The 12,283-nt window shown below is 38.0% G+C and overlaps 1 protein-coding gene across 1 annotated transcript in view; it reads left to right on the forward strand.

Moving 5' to 3' along the window:
- Positions 1-12,283, forward strand: part of Cpe (carboxypeptidase E) — a 116,802-nt gene that overhangs the window by 69,407 nt on the left and 35,112 nt on the right. The gene's annotated exons all lie outside the window — the stretch shown is intronic.

Consider the following 12,283-nt stretch of genomic DNA (forward strand, 5'->3'; position numbering starts at 1 on the left):
AAACAGACCAATATCAATTGAGGAAATAGAAGAAACCATCAAAAGACTACCAACTAAGAAAAGCCCAGGACCGGATGGGTATACAGCAGAGTTTTACAAAACCTTTAAAGAGGCACTAATACCAATACTTTTCAAGCTATTTCAGGAAATAGAAAAAGAGGGAGAACTTCCAAATTCATTCTACGTGGCAAACATCACCCTGATTCCTAAACCAGACAAAGACACTTCAAAGAAAGAAAACTACAGACCAATATCTCTAATGAACCTAGATGCAAAAATCCTCAATAAAATTCTGGCGAATTGGATACAAAAACATATCAAAAAAATTGTGCACCATGATTAGGTAGGATTCATCCCTGGGATGCAAGGCTGGTTCAATATACGGAAATCAATAAATGTTATTCACCACATCAATAGACTTAAAAATAAGAACCATATGATCATCTCGATAGATGCAGAAAAAGCATTCGACAAAGTACAGCATCCCTTTATGTTCAAAACTCTAGAAAAACTAGGGATAACAGGAACATACCTCAATATTGTAAAAGCAATCTATGCTAAGCCTCAGGCTAGCATCATTCTGAAAGGAAAAAAATTGAAGGCATTCCCTCTAAAATCTGGAACAAGACAGGGATGCCCTCTCTCACCACTTCTGTTCAACATAGTTCTCGAAACACTGGCCAGAGCAATTGGACAGACGAAAGAAATTAAAGGCATAAATTTAGGAAAAGAAGAACTCAAATTATCACTATTTGCAGATGACATGATTCTATACCTAGCAGACCCAAAAGGGTCTACAAAGAAACTATTAGAGCTAATAAATGAATTCAGCAAAGTGGCAGGATATAAAATCAACACGCATAAATCAAAGGCATTCCTGTATATCAGCGACAAATCCTCTGAAATGGAAATGAGGACAACCACCCCATTCACAATATCCTCAAAAAAAAAAAAAATAAAATACTTGGGAATCAACCTAACAAAAGAGGTGAAAGACTTATACAATGAAAACTACAGAACCCTAAAGAGAGAAATAGAAGAAGATCTTAGAAGATGGAAAAATATACCCTGTTCATGGATAGGAAGAACATCATCAAAATGGCCGATATTACCAAAAGTTCTCTATAGGTTTAATGCAATGCCAATCAAAATCCCAACGGATTTTGATTGTAGAAATAGAGAAAGCAATCATGAAATTTATATGGAAAAATAAAAGACCCAGAATAGCAAAAACAACTCTAAGCCGGAAGTGTGAATCAGGCGGTATAGCGATACCAGACTTCAAACTATATTACAGAGCAATAGTAACAAAAACAGCATGGTACTGGTACCAAAACAGGCGGGTGGACCAATGGTACAGAATAGAGGACACAGAAACCAATCCATAAAACTACAACTACCTTATATTTGATAAAGGGGCTAAAAGCATGCAATGGAGGAAGGATAGCATCTTCAACAAATGGTGCTGGGAAAACTGGAAATCCATATGCAACAAAATGAAACTGAATCCCTTTCTCTCGCCATGCACAAAAGTTAACTCAAAATGGATCAAGGAACTTGATATCAAATCAGTGACATGGCATCTGATAGAAGAAAAAGTTGGCTACGATCTACATACTGTGGGGTCGGGCTCCAAATTCCTCAATAGGACACCCATAGCACAAGAGTTAATAACTAGAATCAACAAATGGGACTTACTCAAACTAAAAAGTTTTTTCTCAGCAAGAGAAACAATAAGAGAGGTAAACAGGGAGCCTACATCCTGGGAACAAATTTTTACTCCTCACACTTCAGATAGAGCCCTAATATCCAGAGTATACAAAGAACTCAAAAAATTAAACAATAAGAAAACAAATAACCCAATCAACAAATGGGCCAAAGACCTGAATAGACACTTCTCAGAGGAGGACATACAATCAATCAACAAGTACATGAAAAAATGCTCACCATCTCTAGCAGTCAGAGAAATGCAAATCAAAACCACCCTAAGATACCATCTCACTCCAGTAAGATTGGCAGCCATTAGGAAGTTCAACAACAACAAGTGCTGGTGAGGATGTGGGGAAAAGGGTTCACTTGTACATTGCTGGTGGGACTGCAAATTGGTGTGGCCAACTTGGAAAGCAGTATGGAGATTTCTTGGAAAGCTGGGAATGGAACCACCATTTGACCCAGCTATTCCCCTTCTTGGTCTATTCCCTAAAGACCTAAAAAGAGCATACTACAGGGACACTGCTACATCCATGTTCATAGCAGCACAATTCACAATAGCAAGACTGTGGAACCAACCTAGATGCCCTTCAATAGACGAATGGATTAAAAAAAAAATGTGGCATTTATACACAATAGAGTATTACTCTGCATTAAAAAATGACAAAATCATAGAATTTGGAGGGAAATGGATGGCATTAGAGCAGATTATGCTAAGTGAAGCTAGCCAATCCCTTAAAAACAAATGCCAAATGTCTTCTTTGATATAAGGAGAGGAACTAAGAACAGAGCAGGCACGAAGAGCATGAGAAGAAGATTAACATTAAACAGGGATGAGAGGTGGGAGGGAAAGGGAGAGAGAAGGGAAATTGCATGGAAATGGAAGGAGACCCTCAGGGGTATACAAAATTACATACAAGAGGAAGTGAGGGGAAAGGGAAAAAAATATAAGGGGGAGAAATGAATTACAGTAGAGGGGGTAGAGAGAGAAGAGAAGAGGGGAGGGGAGGGGGGGAGGGCGGATAGTAGAGGATAGGAAAGGCAGCAGAATACAACAGACACTAGTATGGCAATATGTAAATCAAGGGATGTGTAACTGATGTGATTCTGCAATCTGTATACGGGGTAAAAATGGGAGTTCATAACCCACTTGAATCAAAGTGTGAAATATGATATATCAAGAACTATGTAATGTTTTGAACAACCAACAATAAAAATTAAAAAAAAGAAACATAATAGAAAGTCAAGAAATAGACATAATACAATTGGTTGGTAACTAAGTGGTAAAGGTAATTCAATGTGGAAAAATCATTTTTCCAATAAAAGATTCTGGAATAACTGGAAAAAAAAATTGAGAACCCTCTCCTGTGCAGAAGGCTTGACTTGGTAGGGAATCTGATGAATAATGATTTTTTTTTAAAAGAGAGAGAGAGAGAGAGAGAGAGAGAGAGAGAGAGAGAGAGAGAGAGAGAGATTTTTATATTTATTTTTCAGTTTTCGGTGGACACAACATCTTTATTTTATTTTATGTGGTGCTGAGGATCGAACCCAGCGCCCCGCGCATGCCAGGCGAGCACGTTACTGCTTGAGCCACATCCCCAGCCCATGAAATTGTTTTTAATGGCTCCAATAGCATAAAGAAACTTGCAGTACTGGGTATCTGAATTGGAACAACTTGAAGGGGTGGCTCTCGTAGAACCCCAACTCCTAAGGAAGCCGGGTTAGCCACACTTGACAGACACTGGTTTTCCTGAGACACAGGGCATCACAGTGACTCAGCTCCATTTTGGCATAGAATGAAGCCATGGTTGGAACGTTCTGTTGCAATTCACCTTTGGAGCAGAACCCAGTGGGACCTGACTTTTCAGGGTTCTGTCAAGCCAGGTCTCTGTAGGCTCACTCTATTTCCAAGTTGTCCCAGAACCAGTAATTCTCACTTTTGGAGGGGGTATTTTCCCTAAGATCTTGTTTTTAGCTACTCTCAATTATGTGTTCCATTATATTTAGGCTTTCCTTTACAGATTTTTTTTTTTTTAATTCTTTTGGTTCTGAGGCCACTGGAAATTTTGGGTTTAATTTTCATCCCTAGCTAGAGGGCGTGAGTTATGGTTGAGGACATGTGGGCATCTTGACCAAACCAAAATGACCACTTGCTCCAAATGTTTTGTTGCTGCTCTAGATTGTGAATGCAAATGCACTCAAAGCAACTTTTGTAAATGCTTCTTAGGAATCCATTCCATATTCCATAAAAAATAGCATATTTTGTATAAAAGGTAGTAGGAATACATTCCATACTTTGCAAATTCATGTTACTTAAATAGTGTTTTGGGTTTGGCAGAACATTTTTCCCCATTAGGGAAAGTTTCTTCCTACAGGAAAGCAATGAGTTTTTATACAATAGAACTGCAGCTCAAACTAGCATGTGCACGGTACTACTTTCCAGGTTTCCTTCTGAAATCCCTCAAACTTGTCTTCATGAGATGTAAATAAACTCAACACACAGGGAATTTATACAAAGGTACTAACTTTCAGTTTCCAGATTGGAACAAAAAAGCACGAGGTGTTAGAACTCCATGACTCAGTGTGGTAGCCACATACAGCGATTTAAATTTAAATCAATTGCAATTATGTATAATTAAAAATCTGGTTCCTCCAATGCATCAGTCACATATCTAGTGCATAAATGGCACTGTACCAGAGAGCACAGACCAGAAACTGGTGCCACTGCAGAGAGCTCTACTGGACACTCATGGTGCTGAGACACTGGCAGACCTTGTATACAATGATTTCTATTCTCTGGGGAAAATGCAGTTGAGTTGGCCTTTAATCTGTCTCTAATCCTGATTGTGCTAGTCAACAGAGGAATATGGGATGTCCCGTGTGCTCCTTTTGGGAAGAGCGGTGAAATCTCACAGTGGCATAGCTGTCCCAGTACTCAGACCCAAGATCTAGGAGATGCTAAGGTTCATGACAGTAAGGTCGAAGTCGTCTTTGACCTTATCAGCCTCATTAGAACCTGGGGACCTGGCACAAAGTAGACACTCAACAAACACTTTAGTAAATGAATACGTGAAACAGCTCAGCAAAGACAGTTCAGGGGGCCTAACTATAAACACATAAGGCATCTCTTGGAGTAACTCTTTAGGGTTCCCGGGAACTTATGAGAAGGAGCAAGCAATAAACATGAGAAATATCTTCTATGTCTAGAAGCCAGAACACAGAATGGGCCACTGAGTGTCTCCTCCTTTTTCTTTGTTTGCTTTACTTCTTCTCTGTCTTCCTTCCCTTATCTAACATCATATCAAATAGTTAATTTTATTGGGTGTTTATTAAATGCTAGCCACTCTTTTGAGTTGTTCTAACATATTATTTTATTTAATCCTCCAAACAGCTCTACTGTATTGGTTCACTAGGGCTACCATAAAAAAACATCACAGACTAGGTGGCTTAAATGACAGAAATTTATTTTTTAAAGTTCTGGAGGCTGGTAGTCCAAGGTCAAGGTGTTGGCAGGTTTGGTTTCTCCCAAGACCTCTCTCCTTCTCCTTCGAGGCTGCCTTCTCCTGGTGTCCTCACACAGTCTCACCCTGAGCACACACTCTGCTGGTGTGTCTTTTGTGTTCATTTTCCTCTTAAAAGGACGGAGTTAGGGCCAATCCTATCGGTTTCCTTTTAGATCACTCACCTTTTCAAAGAACTTGCCTCCAAATGCAGTCACATCCTTAGGTATTAGGATTAAGGATTTACTGTGGTCTGAGTGTCTGTGTTCTTCCAGAATTCATATGATGAAAACTGAATTACCAACGTGATGGTATTCGGAGGTGGGGCCTTTGAGGTGGCTAGATCGTGAGGGTGAAGTCCTCACAAATGAAATGAGTGCCCTTGTAAAAGAGACTCCAGAAACCTGCCTTGACTATTCCTCTATGTGCGGAGGCAGCTAGAAGGCACCATCTCTGAACCAGAAAAGAAGTCCTTACAAAACGCTGAATCTGCCAGTGTCTTGTTCTTGGACATGTTTGCCCGTAGAACTGTGAGAAACAAATTTCGTTTTTTTGTAAGCTATGTATCTTATATTTTGTTATAGCAGCCAAATGAGACTAAGACTCTCTTCAAAGTATGAATTTTGGGAGAATACAAAATTAGCTCATAACACCTATGAAGTATTATTATTAGTTACATCTTAGCATAAAATTGAGGCCCAGATGATAAATAACTTGCTCAGAGTCTCACAGCTGATAAATGATGGAACATAAATAGAAATCCAAGCTGTGTGACCTAGAGCTTGCATTTTTAAACCACTAGATGAGATATTGGATCTTGGTAAGTTGGCCATCCATGTGGGGTTGAACCAATTAGGAAAGAAGAGAGCCATGCTGAGGTGGAGCACTGGGGTGCTCATGGCCAGGTCAGGAGCCTGGGTGCTGCCATTGTAGACACTGGCTTCTGTTGTTGGTCACACTTGTCAATTCCAGTTCCCCCGAGTTCCTGCTACCTCAGCCGTATTCTCTCTCGGATCTTCATTTCCTTTCCCCAGTTTTATCTGGAGAAGGAAACTTCTGGTGAGTGATCCTTGGGCTATGGCAAGGTTCATTTCCCCCGGCCATCTGAATAAAGGAGGCTATAGCAACCGAAGAACCCCAGTCCTCATTATTGGAAGCTGGGCAGCTTTCTCTACTTTGTTTTCTTTTAATAAAAAGAATAAAAAATTATTTTAACTTCTTCCTATGATGCCATTTCCATTCCTCTAATAGCATGTACATTTAATTTCCTCTTTATTTTTTCTCCTTAATTACGATTGGAACTATTCTATTTTAATGTTATTTCTATTTTGTTGGTGTTGTTTGTCCTTTGTTCTACATTTTTTTTTTTTTTTATGTTTTTAAAATGTCAATTTGGGCCTTCAGCTTTTAAAATCTCTACTCCTACCTTCTTGTGGCAGATTTTGGTATTTTCTTTGGATTTGAAAAGGTGTCATGACCCAAAATAAATAAATGAATAAATAAATAAATAAATAAATAAATGAATAATAGCAGCTTTTAAAAATAGTAGCAATAGCAAGTTAGATATAGAAGTGGGAAAATGTTCCTTTCACAATTGTATACCCAGGAATAGATTTAACACAAAAGGTGCAACTCCCATGTGAAGGAAGATGTACTTTGTTGACAGAATTTTAATAAATGGAAATTGAATTCACAGGAGGACTTATCATGAAAATAGCAATTATTTTTCTAAAATTATTATGTTAATTTAATGAAATTCCAGTCTTATATTTTTTGAAATGAAAAAATTAATTGCATGTTTATTTGAAATTTATAACTGTATCAGTTTTAGAGACAATCTCAGGGGAAGTATTTAGAGTGGAATACTAGTCCTACCTGCTATTTCTATGTACTGTTAAGATTCTTTTATCAAAATAGCTGGTATAAAGTTTAGGAAGAAGCAAGTATAATAATAGAATAAGGTCTAGAAATAGATTAAAGTATATATGGAAATCTAATTTATGATAAAGGTAGAATTTAAATTTAGAGGAAACGTAATGTTGGTATAATTGGCTTCCAGTCGGAATAAGACAAAGTGAAGCTACCACTTCACACGTGCATGAATATGGAATAAAGATGTGAATGTAAAAATTAAAATATAAGATAATAGGAGAAAAATTTTATTGTATTTATTTAACTTTTCTTAAAAAACAGCCAGGCTCAGTGGCGTACACCTGTAATCTCAGCAGCTCGGGAGGCTGAGGCAGGAGGATTGTGAGTTCAAAGCCAGCCTCAGCAAAAGCGAGGCACTAAGCAACTGAGCGAGACCCTATTTCTGAATAAAAAAATACAAAATAGGGCTGAGGATATGGCTCAGTGGTTAATGCCCCTGAGTTCAACCCCTAGTCCCCCCCCCCAAAAAAAAAAAAAACCAGAACAGGAAAAATCTTGATGCTACTTAAGAAAACAGATGGTTTTAATTTTTAAAAATTATGAATTTCTATGTTGAAAAATGCATGGAAAAAGTAAAAAATATAAAAGCTTTGAGTGAGAAAATATTTGCCAAACTGCATGACAAACAAAAGTTCGAAGTACTTAACATGGAATGAGATTTTATAAAACACTAAGAAAAATAAAAAAAACAACATGATAGGAAAGGCTTGAGATTTGGCAAGATGTATTTGATGGAATGCAGATGAGCTTTAGAGCACTAGTCAGGGGATTTCTGCATTTCTGTAAACTGGAATTTGGATAGTCAGGGAAAGCCAGAATGGAATGAGGCGAACACTTAAAACTTAATTAATGAGGCAAAGAAAGAAGTCAGTTAAGTGCTTTGGCTGTGCAGCCAAACCATAGGGTGTCCAATCCCATGACCGCTTTCAGTAAACTCTAAGTGTCCCTTATTTCCTTATTTATAAAATGTAGATGAAAAGAGTTCCTCACCCATAGAAGTGTGTGTGTGTGTGTGTGTGTGTGTGTGTGTAATGAATTCACTCATAGAGGCCCTTGGGATAGCGCCTGCCCCAGGGTAAGCCCAAGTATACACAGGTCATTATTATTATGACACCAGCCCTCAGAGTCTAGATCCAAGACGATGGTTTACTTTGTCAAGATTGTTCCTTGTGCACCACTGTTGCAGTAATACCTGCATGTATTTACACCATGAGTTTAAAGAAGGGTAAGATGAAATAGAGGCTCAGAAACATTTGAATGCTGACATGCATAGTAGCAATAACAAGTTAGATATAGGAGGGACCCAATTCTTTTGTGACTCCAGTTGATTTCCATGACTGTCTTTGTAGCTTTATGAGGCATGTCTTTTTATCTTGGGGATGTGGTGGAGATAAAGAGATCTATAAACTGGAGAAGTGAGCATTGAAAATAGGGTGATAGACCTGAAGAAAATGACGGTATTTCCTACCCTCTAAGTGGAGATGTGTGCTGAGTATATCTATGTAGATATCAAACTATCCAAATACAGATTCCTAAATAGCTTTAAAAGAATCATGAACTTATTAGCAAAAACAATCATGAGGGTCAGTATAAAATTCTATGTTGATGTTTTAAGATCGTATGTAATGTTTACTTGGGGGAAACATAAAATCAAAGATTATTAGTTAATAATTAGTAACTGTTTTTCTTCATTGAAGCCAGGGGTTTATATGTTAGCAAAGCATTTCGATATTATTTTTAGTTTTGAATATTTTATAGGATTTATCTTTAACATTAAAGGATCTCCAAGGAAAGGGACTGGTAAAATGCTAATACAAACTAATAAAAACATTATAGCACCACAAATCTCAAGTCTTTATTGGGGGAAGTATGAATCTGCTTAGTTATCTACTTGACATTGTAAGAGGATTTTGTCCTTAGTTTTAATATTCACTCCTCTTTGCTGGGAAAATAAATCCTCTAAGGGTCCTACTGTTGTCCCCAAAGAAATAAATAAAAGAAAAGCAGAAGATGGATGAGATTGAGTGGGAGGTAAAATTAGAATAGTTGCAATTGGTAAAAGCCTTTCAAGTACTTTATTGAGAGAATCATAAACAAAATATGTTAGTCTATCTCCTATAAGGATCCATGATCACTCATGATTTATTCATAAGGACATTAAAAATGTAAAACCATGCATAATTATTTAATGTATATTTAAAATTTAAATATTGAATTTAAAATGGAGAAGAGCAATACACTTGCCTGTAGTGTGGATAGTTTTGATGCATTATAGGGTTATGTCAGTATGCACTATACTGCATCTAATATTGGATTTAATATATAAAGATACTTACTTTTTGATTATGGAGGTTAGCACTTGCAGTGAGTCTTAGACCTGAGGCCATGTAGTGACCTCTAGAATTGTACCTTTGGGTAGTGGTTGGAATAGCCAAAAATAAGTAAATGCACTTGAGTTTTTAAAGTTTGTGTGTTTACCACTGTTTAAAAGTCAGTATCTCTTGCCCCGACTCTTGATTTTTGGAATTTTCAAATAGCCTTTCTAAACTCAAGAACAATCCACAGGCCTGCAGCATACTATGGTCCACAGATTAGCAGCCTGGTTCCCTTGGGCTCTTATTAGAATTGCAGGCCCCATTCCCCATCTGCTGAATTGGAATCCACATTTTAATAGGATCTTCAGGGCATTCATGTGCACATCCAAGTGGGAGAAGGCCTGCCATATGGGATGGATCAAGACCAGGCTAAGATTATTGTCTATATTCCTGGAAGGATTAGTTTTCCAAACTCACTTAGGGTGGCTAGCTTTTTGAAAGATCCCAGGGACTCCTCATATTCCCGGTGGAAGTTTATTTCTTTGTGTCTCTGGTAGGGAAGATGGCCCATATCATTATCCACAGTGTGAGTCATGGGCACTATCGTTTCCATTGATTGGTTACTCACTGGTTGTAGGTCATGGTGCAGAATGTCTCATCTATATCTTATTTAATCCCCTTAACAATTCAACAGAAGAGGTTTTAATAAATTAATTTGTTGAAAAGAAAACGAGGATAATAGAAAGGGTTTCTTTTTCAAGATTAGATATATAATGTTAGAGCGGAAATTCGAAGCCAAGTCTGTCTCACAGAAGTCTGTGCTTCCCTGATGCTTTGTTCTACTTGCAGGAAATAAGGGGATAAAGGAGACTCCCATTTGTCTGGAATTAGAAAACAAGCCTATATCTTAGTTGTATGTTGATATTTATGGTGGCTGTGATGTGTCTCTTTCTTGATTCTGCCTTGCAAATGTCTAGTATAAAGTTCCCTAAATAAGTAAAATCTTTATCAAAATTTGTGATTTTTTTTTTTTTGCAAATGTGTTTGTGGGGGAGAGAATTCATAATTTTGTTTAAGTCAAACTTTTACAAAAGGTCATGACCCACAAATTGTTCTGAACCATCACCCAACTCATCCCATATCCCAGTGACCCTCAGCTGTTGGAACTCCCACTTGTCTGCTGCCGTCACTGCACACCCAACCGTTATTAGACTTTCCTGGTGCCTCCCTCCCAAGTCATTCCTTTTCAGTCCCAGCAGGACATCACCATCACCTGCAGACCTTTTATAGAACACAGATCCTCGGGGTCCTTCTGGGACCTTCTGAACTTGATCGTTGGGAATGGAGCTCGGAAAGCTGCATGTGTAAGTAGCTCCGTAAGTTCTTCTGACCTGGAGTGCTGCAAGTCAGCACAATTTTCTTTTCAAATTTTGAACAAAAGAGGATGCTTCGTGGTGCCTGCCCTGATGTGGAATGATCTCTTGGAGAGAGGCCCAGCGTAGGCCCAGCACCATGGGGAGCTCATGGCCAGCCAAGTGCTGGTGTATGCAAACTGGTGTATGTTCAACATTGCAAGACTTTAGTTACCATGTTGGAAAAATAATATCCTGAAGGATGTTTTGACAAATCAATTTGACTTTTATTTTATCTTCTTCCTGAGAGAATTGAAAAAAAAAAACGTTCCGAGGATCTTTTGAGAAGAGATTGTTCAAATAAGCTTTTACAATCATTGATTGTATTTTAGGTAGTTAATTATACTTCCTTTTTATCTGCTTATTAGCAAATTGAAGTTTTTCTTCTTCAATTTATCTATGTCTCTTGGAACCGTTTGACGTTTTCCACCCACACAGGCTCTGATGACATCACCTTTACTCATCTCCTGCCTATTTACCTTTGAATGGATGAGCTGTTCATTCACCAGCGGAAAGCAGGATGATTAGTGGCAATGGACTAGTGTTTTTCCATTACATTTTGCAATCGTGTCTTACACTGTGATGATCTGTGGCTTTCTCTTGGTTCGAACTATCAAAATTGTCAACCCACATTTATTAAGAAGCATGACTTGTATAGGACATTTTTGGGAGCTTGAATACCACTAGTTTGTCAAACTAAAGATATAAAGCCTGCTTTTATAGAATCCTAGGATTTAAGAGATCATTGAAACCTCTGTAGCATTTTTCTTAGATACCTTTCTGCCTGTGTGGGAGTCAATGGCTTCACAGCAGCCATTCTGCCTTTGGGCAGCTCTAACTGAAAGAAAACTTGTTCTTCAGCTGTGCTAAATGCTCAGTTTCTGAACCTTCTAGTTACTGTCTCTAGTTTAGTCTCTGGAATTTTGCAGAAGAAATCAAATCTGGCCCCACATTACAACTGTCAAAAACTTGAGGGCTGGGCTGGTAGCTCAGTGGTGGAGTGTTTGTGAGGCACTGGGTTTGATCTCAGCACCACATAAAACTAAATTAATAAAATCAAGGTATTGGGTTCATCTACAACTAAAAATATTAAAAACAAACAAACAAACCAACCTTGAGGGACTTTGAACCTTTGGGAACTTGACACTGCCACTTCTAGTTCTCAAGCTATGAAATGAGACTCCACAAGTGGGCATCCAGACCAACACAAAATATATTAGTGAGAGAAATCGGTGAAGACCTGGGTCATAATACTTGCCCTAAGTCAAGTGCACTTGTGTTTTCTCTCTGCCCTGTCTAGAGCCAGTCATTAAACTGTTTCATGTTTGACTTCTTAGATAAAATTTTCTCTACATCTTATTTGATTTGATAAGCATACTCATGAAAGACTGCAGAATCTTCTTAAGAGAATTAT

Source organism: Callospermophilus lateralis, chromosome 4 (genome assembly GCF_048772815.1).
Source record: "Callospermophilus lateralis isolate mCalLat2 chromosome 4, mCalLat2.hap1, whole genome shotgun sequence".
Lineage (NCBI taxonomy): Eukaryota > Metazoa > Chordata > Mammalia > Rodentia > Sciuridae > Callospermophilus > Callospermophilus lateralis.